Genomic DNA, 22,430 nt, shown 5'->3' on the forward strand with positions numbered 1-22,430 from the left:
GCTCTGAGCCCTGTGTGGAGTTAGTCTGAGAGAGACGTCGCTGACACACTGACACACATTGTCCCAGAACTACTGCTGCGTGCTTACTGCACTGACGTAACACTGCCCTACTTACTCAGCCTGGTGCTAAACTCAGACACAGCAATGCAGCAGAGCGGCACTCATAACACACACGTACACACACACACGCGCACGCAAACTGGCACACAGTTACATATGCGAGACTCTAACACAAAGTATAAGTGACTGTTACCTAATAAGGGTAACAGAAATGAACTGAATCAATGTGTCATTTTACCTCTTCTTCTCCTTCACTGTGTGTAGTCACATGGACACTATGACCATATGATACTGTCATTGCTAATGAATCAATCAGTTCTGTAGAACACTTATTTGTATCTGCCTTGACGTCTTCAGTGGTGCGGCAGTTACACCCTGATACATGGTAGGCACTGGAATTTAACGGCCAAACCATTTAAGGTGGACCAGAGGCACCACAATGTAACTGCCACACCATTTAAGGCAGGATAGAGGAGCCATAACGTAACTGCTGCACTGTGTAAGAGAGAATATAACATTCAAGCAAGAGGCTGGCAGATAAACAACTCATTTGAGCCTCATTTGTAACGGTTCCTTCAACACAGTTGGAACTGAAGTCTTCAGAATCTCTCCAAACAAGCTGCAGCTCCAACAATAGCTTAAAGAAGTGAACTATCGAATCAGTTTTGTGTTACTTTGTGGGCTAAAAGGTAATAGAAGTAGTAGTAATAACTGTATGGATAACTGTTTGTACAAAGAGCAGAATGGGTAGAGCACTCCTCAGCCTCTGATTGATTGATCTAAAATAGTATATAATTATATAATAAGGCACTATAATTAAACCTCCAAACACATCATCAACATATAGCCCCACATTAAATGACCTAATGCTCCTATATTCTTCCACTGTAGTCGAGAACACCGGCCTTGGAGTGAAATCACAGTGCCAGGACTTGACACGTGTTTTTAACTGCAGAAGGAGGTCAGATCCAGGTCCGCAGTCACATTAATGACACACAAACAGTTAACCACAGGGCCCGGAGAGTAAAGAGGATGTTACACAACCTCCTGGCCCTGTTTTCTCTGAGACAACTGACCCGGCCTTAGCTGCAGAACTGGCAAGATCTGTGTTGACTCGTCACGGTGTTTCCAAAACTAGGTCAACAGGTGCCTAAGGAGGAAACATCCGGAGATCTGAACTTCAGACTAAGTTTTCGAACGTCCGAGAAATCGCATTCCGTTCTTTTGGCTGGCATTCCTGTTAAACTGAAACCTCTGGCCCGATTACCTGTCACCACAGGGAACATTACACAATCGGAGCTAGAGTACAGTCACACTAGGCCAGAGAGGAAAAAAGGAGAGAAGCAAGATGGAGGGAGAGGAAGAGAAAGGAAGGAGAGCCAGTGAGGAAGAAAAAAGAGAGGGGGGTCAGATAGAGAGAGAGAGAGAGAGTGAAGAAGAAGAAAGAAAACAAGAGACAGAGAGAGAGAGAGAGAGAGAGATCCCTCTGGGATGTGCTGCCTTTCTCTAATCCTTTATTTGCTGCATCCAAAATGAGGTCATGTTCAAAATAACAAGGACATCAATGTGTGTGTGTGTGTGTGTATGTGTGTGTGCGAGGGTTATTGCAGGCATAAAAAGCAAAACCTTTGAAGCCAACACGCCAATACATTCCCTGCACACTGCAGAAACACATTTGAGCGTGATGCTCCGTCTTTGTTGAGTCGAATGCATTACAGAGGTTTGGTCTCTGCAGCACTCTGCCCACGGTTGCCACGGCATCTGCAACATCGGCAAGGTGACATTCCCAAACAACGGCGCCGGGAACGGCAGGATTCTGCTGCGTTTCCCCTTTTCTCCCTCCCTTTTGATTGGCGCACAAGGGAGAGGCTGCATAAACAGGTCAGTGGAAAAGTAGGTCAGTGTGGAAGGGAGGGAGTGAGAGATGGGGTGGAAGGAGGTTGAGAAAAAGAATGAGAGGGAGAGGGAGAGAGAGAGAGAGAGGTTTTGCATTAAACAGAGGCTTGTGTGGAGGAAAGTTTGGAGCCTGTACGGGGTTCTCGTGTTACCTGGCTTGCTCTGAGGCAGCAGGACAGAGAGACAGACACAGACCGACAGAAACAAAAGGAAATATACAGTCAAACAAAGAGAGTCTCGTTACACAGAATCCCTGCTGGTTTTATTGGCCAAGCTGGATATCACTGAGAAGGAATTTCTAAGTGACGTCAAGCAAATGAATGGAATACAGCAGAGATGAAAGTACATTAAAGTAAATAAACACAATAATGCAATTATTTTACTGTAAGTAGTTTGGTCATTTTATTTTATTTATATTTTTTGAAGTATTAGATGGATTTCTGTGATTTTTATCCCCCACCGATTTCTAGAACACAGCCTGTGTTTTGACCAAAATATCCATCCATCCATTCATTATCTGTAACCCTTATCCAGTTCAGGGTTGCGGTGGGTCCAGAGCCTACCTGGAATCATTGGGTGCAAGGCGGGAACACACCCTGGAGGGGGCACCAGACCTTCACAGGGCAACACACACTCACACATTCACTCACACAATCACCTACGGACACTTTTGAGTCTCCAATCCACCTACCAACGTGTGTTTTTGGACCATGAGAGGAAACCGGAGCACCCGGAGGAAACCCACGCAGACACAGGGAGAACACACCACACCCCTCACAGACAGTCACCCAGAGGAAACCCACGCAGACACAGAGAGAACACACCACACTCCTCACAGACAGTCACCCGGAGGAAACCCACACAGACACAGAGAGAACACACCAAACTCCTCACAGACAGTCACCCGGAGGAAACCCACGCAGACACAGAGAGAACAAACCACACTCCTCACAGACAGTCACCCGGAGGAAACCCACGCAGACACAGAGAGAACACACCAAACTCCTCACAGACAGTCACCCAGAGGAAACCCACGCAGACACAGAGAGAACACACCACACTCCTCACAGACAGTCACCCGGAGGAAACCCACGCAGACACAGGGAGAACACACCACACTCCTCACAGACAGTCACCCAGAGCAGGAATCGAACCTGGAGGTCCCTGGAGCTGTGTGACTGCGCCACTGTGGCGCCCTGACAAAAATATGACATTTTTAAAATGATATGGAATAAAATGAATTAAAGAAAATAAATGATACATTAGATCTGAGTTTCTGTTGATGTAAAACAAAACACCGGTGTTTATGCTGTAACAAGTTTAACAGAAGTTATATGTTACACATTGTGTTATGAGGCTCGCTGTCACATACGCAAACATCTACTGAACGTCTATTAACTCCAACACTAATAAGATAACTACATAATGCTCCACTCATGTTGTACAGAACACTCCGTCCTCTTGAATCTATGCTTGCTTCTTATCAGTAATTTGATTCGGGACTTCAAAAGCACTGAGTCAACATGACATTTTTTTAAAAAATTGATATATATTTGACATCATTCAAAAAGCCAGCTGCAGTTAACATTGTCTAAAGGTTTCAGAAAATAGAAGTGGCAAGTAGAAAGTTCTCTTGGAAAGGCTTTCATCTCAACAATGGGAAGTTTTATTTTAACAGCAACATGAAAAGCATTTAAAAAAGCATTTTCCTTCAGCGTCAGGAACTTGGATCATGGGAAAAATGAATATGCAACCAGCTACTGAGACTGAACTTTTGAAATGTGGAAAACATATCTGCAGGCTGTGGTGAAATCAGAATGTAGATGTTGTAAAATGAATCGGAATCTGTCCCAAAGGCCACCGTACCAAAACATGAACACAAATACTAAAAACAGATGAAGTTCCTGGAGGAATTTCTGATAAATATGCTTTATGCTGACAATGGAAAATTATAACTTTTTATTAATGAGTAAAAACATCAAACAAATGAAAGAGAGCTCTGATTGTTTCACAGAACTGAGTCCTATATAAAGGCGGTACAATTCTTCATGTTTTTATCTAAAGGCTCTAGGACGAGCTGCAGCATTGCTGCCATTAATTGTACAGTGAGACTTGAGATAATCCAGACATTCTGGCCTTCCAGCTCCTCCCAGACACTTACAGTACATCCTTAAGTGATTTAGGCCCTGCCTCAGCTCTGGAGCATGTTACAGTACAGGGGATAATTCAGTGTGGGTCAAATCCTGCAGAAAGAGCAAGGACAGCATCACATAGTTGTATTTATGCAAGCCAAATGACCACAGACTGTTGAGCAGGTGAAGTCTTGTATCAAACCAGAATGGGCAAAATTCCATTCACAAAACTTAAACAATTAGTATCCTCAATTCCCAAATGATTAAACAATTTAAAGTAATGATGATGTAATACAGTAGGAAACATTTGTCCCTACATTTTTTGGAGTGTATTGCAGGCATCAAATTCTAAAAATGGTTATAAGTTGTTCAGTAAAAAACTTAGGATATTTTTCTTTGTGCTTTTGTCCGTTAAATAAAGTTTCAACAGAATGAACACATCACAGATTCTTGTTATTACTGTATTTTAAAAAAAAAGTCCTATCTTGTGTGGTGTGTTCTCCCTGTGTCTGTGTGGGTTTCCTCCGGGTGACTGTCTGTGAGGAGTGTGGTGTGTTCTCCCTGTGTCTGCGTGGGTTTCCTCCGGGTGACTGTCTGTGAGGAGTGTGGTGTGTTCTCCCTGTGTCTGCATGGGTTTCCTCCGGGTGACTGTCTGTGAGGAGTGTGGTGTGTTCTCCCTTTGTCTGCGTGGGTTTCCTCCGGGTGACTGTCTGTGAGGAGTGTGGTGTGTTCTCTCTGTGTCTGCGTGGGTTTCCTCCGGGTGACTCACTGTGAGGAGTGTGGTGTGTTCTCCCTGCATCTGTGTCTGGTTTCCTCCCACAGTCCAAAAACACACGTTGGTAGGTGGATTTGGCGACTCAAAAGTGTCAGTAGGTGTGAGTGAATATGTGTGTGTGTGTGTGTGTGTGTGTGTTGCCCTGTGAAGGACTGGCGCCCCCTCCAGGGTGTATTCCCGCCTTGCGCCCAATGATTCCAGGTAGGCTCTGGACCCACCGCGACCCTGAACTGGATAAGGGTTACAGATAATGAATGAATGAATGAATAGTAACTTTACAGAAAAATAATCTTATCTTCTAAGGTATGGTCTTGTAAAGAGTAGCACCAGTTTTGGGCATTTTTATCAGATCATTTAGGAATGTTCACATAATGTCAGCTGCTGTGTTCTAGTGACATTCAAGTGAGTTTTTTTTGGACAGTGATAATAATCCTTACTGGTAGTGTTTTTTACATGTGTTTATTTTCTATAAACACTTCATTCTGTTAAACGTTGGGTGCAATACCATCACCACATCCACTTCTGTGTGAAACAGGTGTACCATAGCATAGAGGAAAACACAGAGAGAGGTGTCCACAAACATTTGGTTTCTTAGTGTAGCTCTAAACAACAAATGCATAAGGTGTAGCCTATATGTCGTGTACAAATGCTTGACGTTTTGAGAGCTGAGTAAAGCATTTGACACTATTTTGAACTAAACTGTAAGAGTGTTGCATATCACTTAAGAAACATGTTTATTTGCATGAATACTGTTGCATAAGATTGTTAATATGTTTCCGCCTTATCTTTGAGCTGGAACTGCAATCGCATCCTGCATATTAAAGAATTTTATCACACAATGAGTGTAATGTTTCACCAGTGTAGTGTTTCTCAGGTTGTTTGTAGAAGATTCAGTAGACCATGACAATGAATGGAAAATGGCATGTCGAATTTTGGAACAGGTGAGTCAGGAGAACGTCTTGTTCTTGTCCAGGAGGTTGCTTCCTTGAAATTGATAGCTGCGTGGAGTGGCACGTACAGAACGATCTGGGGCTCACGGCTCTTTCCAAAAAGTGGACACAGGACTGGTTCAACAGGAGAGAAAATAAAATGCCACACATATCCAATGCATCGGCTTAGCTACGGTAAGAACGACTCCCATAAAAAATGCCATAGATGACTCTATGCAAGGTTTGACTACAAATGTTTCTGCAGATGATTTACAAATCTCTCTTCATAAACTGTTAGCAGCAAGTTGCCAAATGGAACCTGAGAAGCAGAATGCCAAATAAGAACAACGTGTACCATGGAGGCTTCTTCATACGATGTCCAGTATCTACACTAACTCAAGGTTTCCCTTAGAGCTGTAGGTCACAATTAAAACTTGTTTTCTCAAACAACTGCTAGCTTTCTGCAAAATAAGAACTAAGTGTCTCAAATTAATGATTCAGTATCTCCCAATTTTCACTTATTTTCTTGAAAGGACCCACTTTCATTAAAGCGATGATGCATCTTTTAAACATATTACTTTAGTTTCCCAAATAATTTATAATTTTTTAAATTAAATGTAATAATTTATTTTAAGGGCGGCACAGTGGAGCAGCAGTCGCAGTCACACAGCTCCAGGGACCTGGAGGTTGTGTGTTCAAATCCCACTCCGGGTGACTGTCTGTGAGGAGTGTGGTGTGTTCTCCCTGTGTCTGCGTGGGTTTCCTCCGGGTGACTGTCTGTGAGGAGTGTGGTGTGTTCTCCCTGTGTCTGCGTGGGTTTCCTCCAGGTGACTGTCTGTGAGGAGTGTGGTGTGTTCTCCCTGTGTCTGCGTGGGTTTCCTCCGGGTGACTGTCTGTGAGGAGTGTGGTGTGTTCTCCCTGTGTCTGCGTGGGTTTCCTCCAGGTGACTGTCTGTGAGGAGTGTGGTGTGTTCTCTCTGTGTCTGCGTGGGTTTCCTCCGGGTGACTGTCTGTGAGGAGTGTGGTGTGTTCTCCCTGTGTCTGCGTGGGTTTCTTCCGGATGCTCCAGTTTCCTCACACGGCCCCAAAAACACACATTTGTAGATGGATTGGTGTGTGTGTGTGTGTCACCCTTTAAAGGACTGGCACCCTCTCCATGGTGAACTTCTGCCTTGCACCCAGTGATTCCGGGTAGACTCCGGACCCACCGCGACCCTGAACTGGATAAGGGTTACAGATATTTCTAAGCGAATATTTTGAGACAAGTCAAAATAAAACAATCCATATTTCTCCTTAACAGTGGAAATGGGCTTCTAATCAAATCCAGTACCTTGTTTTAGTGGTGAATAAATAATGATTTTAAATAATGTGTGCTGTTGATTAAAACAAATTCATGCAAATCAAGGAGAATCTGAATAAAACACTTTTCTTCAAACTCACTCTCACCTACTGCTTTATAGAAAAACATTATCTTATATTTCTTATATGTTGTATATTATTATTTTGTGTGTTTACAGTGATTATATATAACTTTATTCAAGCACCACACTCACTGAGAAGGCTTTAGTTTATATATATATCATTATCTTAGGTGCCTACGACATCTGCATAGCACTGTATATATAGAGTTATTATTATTATTATTATTATTAATATACATACTTAAACATACTTTTATCTCTCTCTGATAGTTGCCTCCCAAACTCAGCAAACACTGCCACAGTGAACCACCTCTGGAAAGTGGACTATTAGTTGCAAAACAAATTTCCCCATTATGCAACCCTGGCTCTTAATAGAAACTAGGTCAGATTCTAAGTGGAGGGAGGGAGGGCGAGGAGGGGACAAGCCGAGAAGAATGAACAGTGCAAGAGAGAGAGAGAGAGAGAGAGAAAATGAGGGGGAAAATAACTGAAGGGAGAGATAGAGTGAGAGAGGGGTGTGGATTGGAGAGTTAGTGTGCAACTTGGAGTGAGAGAAAACAAAGAAGTGCACTATCTCTTCCTGCTCCATTTCCTTCCTGAAGCGGAATATTCCTCACCCTCCACCCCCCTCTTCTCCACCCACCCCTATCTCCTAAATAACAACTCACAACTGATCACACATCCACACGGAGGGACTCTGTTCCACATGGATGTACCTGGAGTCCTCAGTTCAGGCCTCGACACACTGACCTACTAATGCTGGCGGATCTCACGCTGATGGTCGAGATTATGTTCAATGTTCCACAATGTGAATTAGCCAAGTATCCGATGTGAATGAGAGAGGACCTTCTAGCAACCGACCTGTCCATGCTCCCCACACACATGTGCTCTTCTGCAGCTACTAAAACAGGTTTAGACAAGAGTAGCATGTAATTCATTAAAAAAACCTACCAGAGTGGCATAGTATTCATTGCCAATTCCACCTGTTTGCTAAGTTTGGTGGTTAGCACGTATGCTGAATGATGAGGTGGAAATTGTACCCACAGAATAATTACTGCATTATTTCCTAATGAATCAGTAAGTGTTATGATTATACATAGTGTAATTAAGAGGGAGTAACATTTCAACACGGAAAGTGTGGTGTGTTTGATGGAGATTGGGTGAAATAAGCTTCAAAGTTCATGCTTTAAAAATCCACTGACCATAAAGGAGCAATCTGTAGCTCACAATACAATTACAGACTGTGGGCCACCTGTTTTTCTGCATGTTCCCCATCACACCCTGCTCTTCAATGGTTAGGACCCCCACAGAGCAGGTGTGATGTGGTGGTGGATCATTCTCAGCGCTGCAGTGACACTGACGCTGTGGTGGTGTGTTAGTGTGTGTTGTGCTGGTGTAGAGTGGATCAGTGTCTGGACTGAGAACAGTCCACCGACCAAAAACATCCAGCCGACAGCGTCCTGTGTCACTGATGAAGGACTAGAGGACGAGCGACACACACTGTGCAGCGACAGATGAGCTACTGTCTCTGACTCTACATCTACAAGGTGGACCAACGAGGGAGGAGTGTCTCACAGAGTGGACAGAGAGTGGACACAGGGTTTAAAAACTCCAGCAGCACTGCTGTGTCTGATCCACACACTAACACACCACCACCACGTCAGTGTCACTGCAGCGCTGAGAATGATCCACCGCCCAAGTGGTGGTCCTGACCATTGAAGATAAGAAAGAATGCATAGAAATATATCGATTACATTCTGTAATTGTCCTTGTACGGTCAGTGGAGCTGTAGGTGTTCCTAATCCAGTGATCATTCAGAGTATGAGTTTTGAAGATTAAAATCTAGTTTCTCGGTATTAGACCAGCTCACTACTGTCTAAGGTCCAGGTTTCTTTTAAAAAGAGACAATATACCGCACTAATGGCGTGAGGCACTCCTCCTGCATCAAAGAGGGGCCCAAGGCAAACTTCGGCTGTTAGGTCATCCTGCAGAAAGACAGAAAATAACCAGCCTCTCCATGATAAGGCTTATCAGTGATGTTACACAAGAGAGATACAAGGCTCACATACAGTAAACAAAGAGTCCGCCTGTTACGCAACAAGCCTCCAAACCAGCAAGACAACTTTACTTCAGATCAAAACACAGTGACCTACATTTATACAGGCTGTTTGAGTGTGATTTATTGTTAGTTTTGTTTACACAAAACACGGGCGCTTACGGGGGGGGGGGGATCTAATGAAAGATCCTACTAATTATTATATGATTATTATTAATGAGACCTCGTGTACTGAGGCTGATGAAGAAAATATCACAGAGGGTCCCTCAGGTCCCTCAGACCTAATGAGATCTGGGAAGGAAAAATATATTTATCTATAATTATAAGTTCAGTTTATTGTACTATAATCCTCATGGCTCTCAAACTAGAAACAAATATTAAAAACATTGACTCGCCTAGCGGAAAAATCCAATCTAACTGTCCACGGTGCGAGTGTGTGAGGCCCTGTGATGGACTAGCACTATTTCCTGGCTGTGTTCCTGCCGTGCGACCAGTAATTCTTGATCAGGATGAAGTGGTTACAGAATATGAATTAGTGGCTAATGAGGAATTAACAGTGGAATAAAAAAAATGTCACTCTAGTCTCCTTTCTGTCTCCCCTATGTCTTATCTGTGGCTCCTACCTCTCCTTTTGTTCTCCTACATGGACTTTATGGACTGGAAGTATTTCACTGTGCCTGGAAAGACAGCCTTATCCAATATAGAAGGGCACTCGTCAATGCACGTTCAGCACATCTGTCCTCACTGATTGAAAATAATAAACACAATCCTAGAGCACTCTTTAATGTAATCTCTAAACTTACAAACAATCGGGCAGCTACTGATCCACAGATCCCAGCCATTCACACCAGCAATGCTTTTATGGACTTTTTTAACAATAAGATTGAAAATATTAGACAAACAATAAATACCATATTACTAAATCCAGCCTGCCTGTCATCTGGTGTGGATGATATAGAACAAAACATAGAAGAAAGACTAGAGGACTTTGACCCACTACCACAGCTAGAACTGGAGAAAATCATCTACTCGTCAAATTGTACGACCTGCACACTTGATGCAATACCAACAAAACTATTTAAAGAAGTATTACCAGTCATAATCAATCCCATTTTAACAATCATAAATTCGTCCCTTAGACTAGGTCACATACCCAAAGCATTTAAACTAGCAGTTATTAAGCCCCTGATCAAAAAACCGAATCTTGATCCTAGTGTACTATCCAATTACAGACCCATCTCTAACCTTCCCTTCATATGTAAGATCTTAGAAAAAGTTGTGGCCCAACAACTTAGGTCATACTTGCATAAGAATAACATATATGAAAAATTTCAATCTGGTTTTAGGCCACACCATAGCACCGAAACAGCTTTAGTTAAGATAACAAACGACCTTCTTCTCGCCTCTGATCGAGGCTGCGTATCCATGCTAGTTCTACTAGACCTCAGTGCAGCTTTCGATACAATTGATCATACTATTCTGCTAGAAAGATTAAAAAACATGGTTGGAATAACAGGAACAGCCCTGTCATGGTTTAAGTCTTACCTCACAGATCGCTATCAGTTTGTAAACGTAAATAATGTTTCTTCTACTCATACAAAAATGAGATTTGGAGTTCCCCAAGGCTCCATTTTAGGACCTTTACTATTCATATTATACATGCTGCCACTGGGCAGAGTTATTAGCAGGCATGGCATTACCTTCCACAGTTATGCAGATGACACACAGTTATACATATCAGCCAAACCAGATGACAAACCTACACTAAAGAAAATGGAGGACTGTGTTAAAGAAGTGAAGCATTGGATGTCATACAATTTCCTTCTGCTAAACAGCGACAAAACCGAGGTTCTCCTTCTAGGTCCAAAACCTGCTATAAATAAGGTATCAGATTTAATACATAATTTTGACTTACCTGTTCTCCCGAGATCATCAGCTAAAAATCTGGGTGTTATAATTGATTCAGATCTATCATTTGATCAGCATATAGGTAACATTACAAGAATAGCTTTCCTACATCTTCGGAACCTCGCTAAGTTAAGAAATTCCTTATCCCTCCCAGATGCGGAAAAATTAGTTCACGCTTTTATTACATCAAGATTAGATTATTGCAATGCACTTTTATCAGGATGCTCCAGCAGAAACTTGAGTAAACTCCAGTTAATTAAAAATGCTGCAGCCAGGGTCCTCACTAAGATTAGAAAATTTGATCATATCAGTCCAGTCTTATCGGCCCTTCACTGGCTTCCAGTTAAATTCCGTATTGATTACAAAATTCTTTTACTCACGTATAAATCCTTACATGGTCTCGCCCCTGAATACTTGCAAGACCTCATCACACACTATGAACCACCAAGATTACTCAGATATCAGGGCGCCGGCCTCTTACTAGTACCCAGAATTCATAAGACTTCAGCGGGGGGGAAAGCCTTCTCCTACAAAGCCCCTCAGCTCTGGAACAATCTTCCAGCTAGTGTTCGGGACGCAGACACAGTCACTATGTTTAAGTCTAGGCTCAAAACACACTTGTTCAGTTTAGCCTTTGGCAACTAACCTCTGTCTAGTTTAAGGTTGTCATTTCAGGAACTCATGGACATGGAGAATCAGGGTAAACCTGGATGATGTGCTCACAATTTCTCTTGCTTCGAACGAAAGGATGTCTTTGCCTGAGCTCCTTCTGGTTTCCCTACTCCCAGTCTGTTACAGTCTGATCCGTCACTACACTAAAGAAAATATTCACATGCTCTTATTCTCTGCTGCACTCAACTAAACTAACTGCTTCCCTTTTACAGTTTTACTGTTTTCTGATAGAATGGTGGCCCACTGATGGAAGATTGTTTGCTGGATTCTCCTGCAGACCAGACCAGACCAGACCAGCTGCTCACCTTATTATTATTATTATTATTATTATTATTATTATTATTATGTAGCATAATGACACTTCATTGGTGATCATTTAAAATTCAATCTATAGTTTGATCAGAGGAGGATGGGTCCCCTTTGTGAGTCTTGGTTCCTCCCAAGGTTTCTTCCTCCAGCCTCGAGGGAGTTTTTCCTTGCCACTGTCGCCTTCAGCTTGCTCGCATTGGGCTTTGATTTAAATGTTCTGTTTTGAAACTGTGAAGCTGCTTTGTGACAACGTCAGTTGTAAAAAGCGCTATACAAATAAATTTGATTTGATTTGATTTGACTTTACTTCTTTCATTTCCCCTCTACATCTCCTATCACTCTCCTATGTTGCTTATGTGCATCTATTTCTCTTATGTCTCCCTACATCTCCTTTGTAACCCATGTCTCCTTTGTGTCAGCACATGTCCCTCTACTTCTGTTGTGTCCCTCCAACATATCCTTTCGCTCCACCATGTCTCCAGTGTCTCCCCTACATCTTCTATAGCTCCCAAGGTTTCATGTGCCACCCACAAAGCACTACATCCCCCAACACACTCCTATATCGCCTGGGTACATCTCCTACCACTCCCCAAACTGATGTGTGTCCCCCATCTCCTATGATGCCCCCTCCTCGACCATGCCTCCCCTCGACCTCCGAGCTCTCTCCTATGTCACCTATATCCTCTATATTTCTTCCTAAACTCTTCTATGCCCTAGGTTTCCTATGCCCCCACCCCAATGTCCCCATATATGTCTTCTAAAGCCCCCCATATATTTATTATTGAACCACTATGTCTCTTGTGTTCCCCTACATCTCCTATCACTCTCCTGTATCACCCAGGTCCCCATATTTCGTCTGTCGCTCCCTAAACCCTCGCTCACCTCAGACATCTGCGAACCTTGGGGACACTTGTCCCGGTCACCAGTTCAATGCTTGTCCTTCCAGGCTGACCACCGCATACTGGGATTACTCCGCCAGGTCCTTTGGGAGATGTTCTGAGTAAAACAATATAAACAATTAAATATGACCCTTTTCCAAGTTACTCAAATCCTTTAATTGTCAGCTTTATCCTGCTTCTCAAAATATCAGCTTCATGAACTTTTGACTGTTCAACACTTGCTGCCTCATATTTCCCACCCCTCGTCAGATGCTGTTGTAATGAGATCATCAGTGTTGTTAACTTCACCTCTCAGTGGTTTTAAACCTGTGGCTTAATGACGCAGGTGAAATCCATTACCAAAACATTGTTTCTTAATTGTTTCTTATTTACAGCCTTTTCAGTATCGACAGTCCCAAATAACAAAGCTATCTGATGTTTCTATGTCTCTGTTTCTATGTACTGTATTTGTTCTGTAGCAGTGAGAACATTGGGCTTCCTGTCAAAGCCAAGACGCTCCAGATGTTAGGTGGGTGTTTAAATGAATCATCAGGTACTTTTGGTCAAAATGATGCTAGTCAATCTTTAACTACGGCAAAAATACATTTGTCCAAATATTCCATAATGAGCCATATATAAGACATCAAGCGTTTCATGAACTCACAGCTTTGCAAATCCATCCAGTGGGGAATCAAACTAAAGCACAATATTGTTTTTTCAAGTCCTGTTCCATTAATTGATTAATCCCTTATAACTCTCCATTCATTAAATGACAGATTTACTTTTTAAAATTCATTCATTCATTCATTCATTATCTGTAACCTTTATCCAGTTCAGGGTCGCGGTGGGTCCAGAGTCTACCTGGAATCATTGGGCGCAAGGCGAGAATACACCCTGGAGGGGGCGCCAGTCCTTCACAGGGCAACACACTCACACTTTTGAGTCTCCAATCCACCTACCAACGTGTGTTTTTGGACCGTGGGAGGAAATCGGAGCACCCGGAGGAAACCCACGCAGACACAGGGAGAACACACCACACTCCTCACAGACAGTCTCCCGGAGGAAACCCACGCAGACACAGGGAGAACACACCACACTCCTCACAGACAGTCTCCCGGAGGAAACCCACGCAGACACAGGGAGAACACACCACACTCCTCACAGACAGTCACCTGGAGGAAACCCATGCAGACACAGGGAGAACACACCACACCCCTCACAGACAGTCTCCCGGAGGAAACCCATGCAGACACAGGGAGAACACACCACACTCCTCACAGACAGTCACCCGGAGGAAACCCACGCAGACAAAGACTTGAACCCATAACTTCCAGGTCCCTGGAGCTGTGTGACTGCGACACTAACCTGCTGCACCACTGTGCCGCTACTTTTTAAAATAAATGAAAAAAAAAAAAATCAGAACAGACAGATAGATCTAGGAATATGCAACTAGACTCCACTAGCCCCCTGCTGCTGACCTGCAGGCTTATGACCTTGGGTTTATGACCTGAGGAACCCTGGCTGCCTGAATTTGTCTATTTTTGGAACACTGCAGTTACAATTAGGAAACCAGTTCAGGACACAGATGGCAGGGCACGTCTGGAAATGCTGCTCTTTTGAAAAAGTCTTCTGGGTAGTTTTAAGGCTTTGTTTGTCGGTACCTATGCACCATTAGTTGCCCCTGTTGCCACATCCTGATACCAGCTGAGGTAAAAATAAGCATCAAAACAAGTCTGAGGTGAATGATAGCATGGCAATGATGTAAAAAAAAAAATCTATATTTGTTTCAAACCCTCAGAGCCTGCGGTTGAAGTGCTTTGCGCAAGGCCATGACAGCATTAGTCAGAGGAAGTACGTTTAATCTTATAGCACACTCACACCCTTCACACATTCCAGTAGCCTGTTTGTGATCGAACCATGAGCCACAGGCAATAAAGCTCGAGACACCAAGCCTTGCTCATAATACTGATGGCCAAAGATGCCTGGATGAGGTACACTCTTCAAAAGACGAGGGTTTGTCGATGACTCTTGGTTCACTCGGAGCTTGGTGAGAAAGACAAGGCCAGCAGTGGCAGGGGAAAGACTCTTTAATAAGAATGAGGAATAATGGAATATTGAATTTAAAAATGCTTAATGAATATAAAAAAATTCGGAATCTAGTCAAAGGATAAAGTACATATCAGAGGTTGTCTAAAAGTACAAAAACAAATTATTAACTCCATAACTGCTGTGGATTATGGGTTACTGACCAGTCCTTTTAGGCCAATGCCCAAGGGCCTCGATCAGACACTTGGGTCAGTCTTCAACCAATGTAAATCATTTAAATTACATGCATATCTTTATTTGCATAATCTCCAATATTGTAGGACCCTCTGGAGCAGCCATACGTGATTTTGAGTTTACCCTGCACAGGCATGGGAGGGAGGGGTATACACCTGGAGTAACGGAGCAACATCTACAGTGACCCCTCGTTTTTCACAGGGGATGCGTTCCAAGACCACCCCCGAAAAATGAATTTCCGCGAAGTAGAGGAAAGATATTTATGTATTTAACGAGTATTTGGACTTTTAAACCCCTCCCTGTTGCTGTTAACAACCCACCCTTTGCATTAAACAGTCGTTCTCTAATGTTTTTCAGCTGGAACTACATGTGATATCCTCCCAGTTTCTTTAATAGAGTCATTCCTAAGCTGTGATTTAGCGTCAGTAAATTTCACTCGGATGTGGACGTGAACAACACATGTACTGTACGTGAGAAACACTTGTAAGTGATATATTGTGTCACCTACAGCCCCAGTCTAATACATGGAAATAATAAAAAAGCCCCCTTGAAAAAACCCAGGAATCCGCGAAAGATGAACCGCGAAGTAGCGAGGGATCACTGTAAAACATTTGAGACGTGTTGGAGTTGTGTTTGCGATCCAGATCTAACCATCTTCATCAGTAGTTTATTTCACTAACTCTTTGGAATCTAAATCCAATCAAATCCTCACAATGTTCTAATGTCTAGTCTATAAACACCTCTGGTTTTAGAAGAGAACATATCCACAAACTTTTGTTTATATAAGATTTATTGGCTCAGGGGTCTCTAATATACTCTCATTGTAAAGAACGGACAGTAAAAAAAAGAGCACGACGTTCAGGTGTTCAGCCGTGACCTCAGAAATCAAGGGCCACAATATCGTACCGCTTCAAAACAAACACGAACGGCTTCTGTCCAGATGACCAGTGAATCAGCAGGATTTTAAGAATGACATCAATCCTTAATACATTAAACCCACTGGACGTGGTGGAACTGATACGATCGGCTGGATAAACCCGAGCAATCTCAGACACAGCCCCCAAATCTTCAGCAGAGTGAGGATCTCACGCAGGGACTCCTTCAACAACAGTTGCATCAGGCCGTAGATCACAACTGACAAGCTCTCCGAGGCTCTGGAAACCCTGCGTTAGTTAATCACGTGGCTTATAGGATTAAGCCGCTACTGCGTTATTTACCAAATATCACCATGTGTGAGCTACAAGAGAAGCTGTCTCAGGACACAAACAGCAAAGCCAGATTACACAATGTTACTGGCTGTTGTGCAACATTGGCCAGTGTGTTACAGCGTGTGTGTTTGTTTTTGAGCAGCTGTGTCAAACCACCTCCGTTCAATATTGGTTGGTCAAGCACTGTGTGTGTGTGTGTGTGTGTTTGTGTGGACATACACTCTCAGGACGAAAATTACTTTGCAGGAAGGGTCCTTTCTGCACATTCAGCCGTGTGAAGCAACACCTTACGTAGGGGCTTCCATCCAAATGATTGACTTGAACTGAAGGCCATTTTGGCCACAGTCCTGACCCATGGATGGAAAGATGGAGCTCACCGACTTTGTCCATGTTTACTTTTTCTACTAAAGCTACAGATTCCATTGATTTACACTGATATACCGAGTTATTTTCGGCTCACTGATATTAGACATAAGCTTTATATGCCCCAACACATTCAGTAAACAACTAAAAATAACTAAAAATCCGAACATAACAATTAGAATGTAATGTATATATAATGCATGCATGAAAATAACAAGTCTCTGTGTGTGTGTGTGTGTGTGTGTGTGCGCGCTCGCTCATAAAAAAACTGTTATTGTTTTCATTTCCCCGTTCCCTGTTGGAAATTAGGTCAGTTGAATAATCTGAGGTGAGGGGGGCATTGAGAAAGAGAGAGATAGAGAGAGAGAGAGACCTTAATCAGTCACATGACTTCATCGTTCTAGTTAAGTAGCTACTGTATGAACCTGGACCCTTTCCTTATATGACTTTGTTGAACCACCCTCTGGGCAAATTTGTGGCCTTAATGGATTAACCGGCTGCATTCAGCACACATTAGGAAACTCACACACACACACACACACACACACACACAGAGAGAGAGACACACACCACATAAACAGCAAATGGCAGTTAGCTGAGACTGGAAGCATTCCAGCCACACTGACCTTTCAGCATAGCAACAGGTGCTGCCGAGAGGAGGAGGAGAGAGCAAAAGAGAGAGAGAGAGAGAGAGAGAGAGAGAGAGAGAGAGAGAATATATTATTTTTTAAGTTGGAAATACTTAATTTTTTGTTATAATTTTTAAAATGACCTGGTGTATTATGGCTCTTCATCCCTTCGTTATTTCCATTTTTATTATTCATTAAAATACTAAGAATATTTCAGTGCTCTGGTCTTGTTTGTACCTGTTCAGGACTACAAGTGAAAATATGCCACTTTGATTAAAATAACACATTCCCACCAACAGTGTAAATTTAAACCACAGCAGTGTGAGAACTCAAAAGACGAAATTGACAAAAACAAGGATATTTAACATTAACAAAAATGTCTGTAACCCTTATCCAGTTCAGGGATGTGGTGGGTCCGGAGCCTACCCAGAATCATTGGGCGCAAGGCGGGAACACACCTTGGAGGGGGCGTCAGTCCTTTGCAGGGTGACACACACTCACACATTCACTCACACCTATGGACACATTTGAGTCGCCAATCCACATACCAACGTGTGGAAGGAAACCGGAGCACCCGGAGGAAACCCACGCAGACACAGGGAGAACACACCACACTCCTCACAGACAGTCACCCGAGGAAACCCACGCAGACACAGGGAGAACACACCACACTCCTCACAGACAGTCACCCGGAGGAAACTCACGCAGACACAGAGAGAACACGCCACACTCCTCACAGACAGTCACCCGGAGGAAACCCACGCAGACACAGGGAGAACACGCCACACTCCTCACAGACAGTCACCCGGAGGAAACCCACGCAGTGGAAGTGAAGGATGGTGCTCCATTCAATCATTTTGGAATGAAGTTGGAGGATCCATCAACAGCACCTGACCTCATTAAGGTTCTTGTGGCTGAATCCAGTGCTAAGCCTTCGCAGAGGGGTAGAAATCATGTCCACAAATGGCGTACCTTCTCGACTCGGCTCAGTTCCACTGCTTCTCCATTAGGCAAATTTGGTACTTGGACGTTGGAACTGGGTCCTTTTTTTTAGTCCCTGACTGGTCAGAGAGACCTGTAAATGTTTTTAGGATGTTCTGTAAAATGTCGAAGTTACAGGAGTGATCACATTTATTTTTATTTATTTATTTTTATTGAGAGACAGAGAGAGAGAGAGTTTCTAAGCGCACTTTGAATTCTAAATTACAGGCTAATTTTCAGACATAGCAACAAGTGAATGAGGAGGTATTTATTTAAAGCTCAGTTCAGCTGTCAACGCTCTACAACATTACTTAAATTACTGAATTAATGAGGCTCTGGTTTTGGTTAATAATGCAACGTGATATCATTGTCACGATCAACAGGTGATTACTTAAATATGCAGAGAAAAATGTCCTTAAAGGCTATTAAAAGATTTCATGTGCAACGTGTAAGAAAAGACTAGCTTCAGGGCAGGCCATTGAGTCCTGGGACGAAATCAGAAATGTAGGTCATCTCCTCCTCCTCCTCCTCCTCCTCCTTCTCCTCCTCCTCTCCGGCCCCTCCCGTCCCTCTGGCAAACAAGCTTTCACCCACAGAACCTAGAGTGAACCCGTTCACCATGACGACCAGCGAGCCAGCCAATCAGAGCACAGCCAAGCGAGAGGCCACCAGACAAACAGGGCCGACCTGGTCCAGCCCTCTCTGTTTGGCTCCGCCCACTCACATGCACCCTCGCCCCACCCTCCTTTCCTCTCGCTTCTGAGTAACCTGGCCGCCTTTTCCATGAATCCCATCCGTGTAGAGCACAGCTTCGATCAAAGCCACGTGTCTCGCTTTTCTCTCCCCCTCCCGCTTTTCCTTTTTTCCTCCACTCATTCTCTCCCTAAGCTTTCATGCCTTTATCTCGCGACGGTTGATACTAAGCTAAGACGAGGCCGTTCGTGTGTCAGGCGGCGGTCGAATGTAAAAGAACAAAAGGCTCCTTTTAAGGACAAGGATACAAAGAGCGGAGTGTGTTTAGAAGGAGAGAGGGAGAGTGGGGTGAAAACAGAGAAAGAGAAGTATAGGGAAGGAGGGATGGGTGGATGTTTTCCGGTGCTCAGAAAGGAATTTTAGCACTTGTGTTGTGGGGGGCTTGGGGTCCCCATCAGCTGGCGGGGGTCACAGCCTGGGATAAAGACAGGCCTCCTTTTATGAGTCTGCTGGCCTGTCTCACTGTCTCACACACACACACACACACACTAAGGTTTGGCAATGAAGCAACTAAAAATTACATCATGATACTTAAAGACAGCACACACTGAATGCCTCAGACACTCAAGCCTCAACTTGGAACCCAAGGACACAGAGTTGACTCACATGTCTGTGACTTTGCCTTATGGGGCTTTTCCACTGCAGGGTACCTACTCTGCTCAGCTTGGCTCAGCTTTTGTGCTTTTGCACTAGGCAGGTGGTGGAACCGTTAACTTCTTATAGTCCCTGCTCAGGCCTAGTTCCAAGGGAGCTGAGCAGGGACTAATCATGACATGTAAAACACGTAGAGCGCTGACTGGACAGAGAGACTTGTCAATCACTATGGAATGCACACATCCAGCACAAACTAACCATCTGAAAAATCTATAAGCTTCTGCAGAGACAACATTTGTTTTCATCTGATTCACAACGGCAGCTTGTAAAATTACGCCGTGGTCTTTTACAGGGGTTCAAACACTCCTTGGATCGGTGGCCGATGGAAAAACTCCAGCAAGAGGTGGCTGAGCAACAACGAAAAAACTCTGCAGACCTGTGAGAACTGGACTGAGGGGCTGTGTTCAGTCTCAAAGAATAAAAACACACATTAACACAAAGGGTAATAAACAGCGCCTAAAGTTAAAGCTACCGTTGTTGTGGTTTTCAAAGCCCACAGTTCCCATAAGAAACAGGGTTTTGCGACATCACACGCTATGAAGCAACCAGGGCTGACAAGTACATCAAGCATGTGCCACAAGAAACTTGGATGCAAGAGGTGCGAGACACAAACTGGACACCAGAGACTCAGAGTGATAACTCAGACTTGAATGCCAGAGACTCAAGCTTGACTTGGATTATGACCTCAGAGACTCACCTCAGAGATTCAGAACTCTAGACATGACTCAGATATGGATCCTTGAGACGTGATTCTCAGCTCATACCCAATCGTGGAGACTTGAGACTCAGATCACTCCCCCAAAGACTCAAGACTCAATTCTGATTCACTTAGGAAAGCTTGACTCAGAACCAGTAGACTTGAGACTCAATTCACACTTGAAAGCCAGATACTTGATTCTGAATCAGATTGGACCTGAGACTCCATTCAGACTTGAAGGCCGGAGACTTGAGCCTGAACCTGAGCTTGTTGGTTCGCAACTAATACTCAAAAGCTTGCTGTGTCTGAAATGACTCCCTATTGACGATTCCCTACATTACTCACTGTACAGTGTACCATCATAGGGCACTGAACTCAGTACACTAGTGAACGATTTTGGACACTACCTCATAGGGCTTTATACCATACATTGCGGTGGATTGTGGGTATGTTTGTGTGCACTGAAAAATGAATCAGTGTGTGTGCAGAAATGCTAGATAGAACCCCCCCACCACCACCACACACACACAAACACACAAATACATCATAAAGACAGACAAACAGGAAGTCTTGTATTGTGCAAATCTATAAATGCTCCAAAAAAAAGACCCCACAGGATGTAAACACATGTGGTAGGACTGTAATGATGTATTAATAGTAATACACCAGATGTTTCAAATGTTCCTCTGTCCGAGGGTGATTTAATTTGGAACAAATGTAGGTAACAACAATCAATGATCATGTTTGAGACCTTGAGTGAAAACACACACACACACACACACCTTGCTTCACGATAGGCGGCTTTGGTAATGACAAAATTAGCAAAGGTGTCTTTCTTCTCTGTCTTCACTGTCTGACTCCTACTTACTTCCTGTTGTGGTTTGAAAAGAGGAATTACACTGAAATGATACACAATACACGGGGAAAGAACTCAAAACTGTATAAGAGTTAAATTAAAGCTGTTCCAACCCAGTGTGGGACTGATTAACATACAGGAGTCTGCTGAAACAGTTTATTTCGAACTGTTTAACGTCATGCAGCAATGATCAAACAGCTCATGCATTAGTCATCTGTGTGCGACTGTTGTTTAAAATCATGCCTGAACAAAGTGCTCAGAATGTTTGATTCCAACTTGAACCCGGAGCCCAATCACAGTGAAACCTAAGCCATCGTCAAGATTCTCCTTTGGAGTGCTGCGAGCGTGTCTCAGGACCAGCCCGGAATCGCCTCTGTAATTTCCACATGAAAGAGGAGAAGGTAAAGGAGAGAGAGGAGAGATGCTTTCAGAGCAAGATTAGGCAGAGCGCTGTACCCCATTCATCAGTGCAGTTATGCAACAGTCAAGACGCCCCGCTCCAGTGGGGCAGCCAGTAACAGAAATGCACCTTTGCTCTGTTGAAAGAACGCAGTGGAGTGAATCATTTCTAATGGCGCTGCTATGAAATTTTCTAAGAAATCGTCCCTATTACACAAGATTACACGGAAGCATTGCATGTTTTCCTCTCGCTAACCACAACCACAGCTACAACAGCATGGTTCCTTAGATTAAAGCAGACTGCTGTACAGTAAGACTAGCTCTTTCAGGCAGAGTCTGGGCCCAAATTAGTCATATCTGCTCATAAGTACTCTAAGCAACACTGAAGCTCTTTGAACAGCAGGTGGGCCAGAGCTTAAAGGTGGGCCATGGCTTAAGAGCTCAAGCCGAAAAACCCTTTAAAACATCTGCTGTCAACTGCAGCAACCAGACGGCTCAGATGTGAAAACAAACATGGGGATATGCTCAAATTCCTCTAAGGGGTCAGATAACAAGTATTTAGGTCGTACAACAAG

The 22,430-nt window shown here is 43.5% G+C and overlaps 1 long non-coding RNA gene across 2 annotated transcripts in view; it reads right to left on the minus strand.

Moving 5' to 3' along the window:
• Positions 1–3,906: 3,906 nt before the first annotated feature.
• The window catches only part of LOC136664926 (uncharacterized), a 48,526-nt gene continuing 30,002 nt past the window's right edge, over positions 3,907–22,430 (minus strand). The window contains exons 4-5 of one of the 2 annotated variants that reach the window (XR_010795189.1): positions 13,040–13,153; positions 3,907–4,199 (exon numbers count right to left, since the gene is read on the minus strand). This is a non-coding gene — a long non-coding RNA (uncharacterized lncRNA). The remainder of the gene's footprint in view (positions 4,200–13,039; positions 13,154–22,430) is intronic. The other variant, XR_010795190.1, reaches the window with a different exon arrangement.

The sequence above is a fragment of the Hoplias malabaricus genome, chromosome 13 (assembly GCF_029633855.1).
Source record: "Hoplias malabaricus isolate fHopMal1 chromosome 13, fHopMal1.hap1, whole genome shotgun sequence".
In the NCBI taxonomy this organism is placed as follows: domain Eukaryota; kingdom Metazoa; phylum Chordata; class Actinopteri; order Characiformes; family Erythrinidae; genus Hoplias; species Hoplias malabaricus.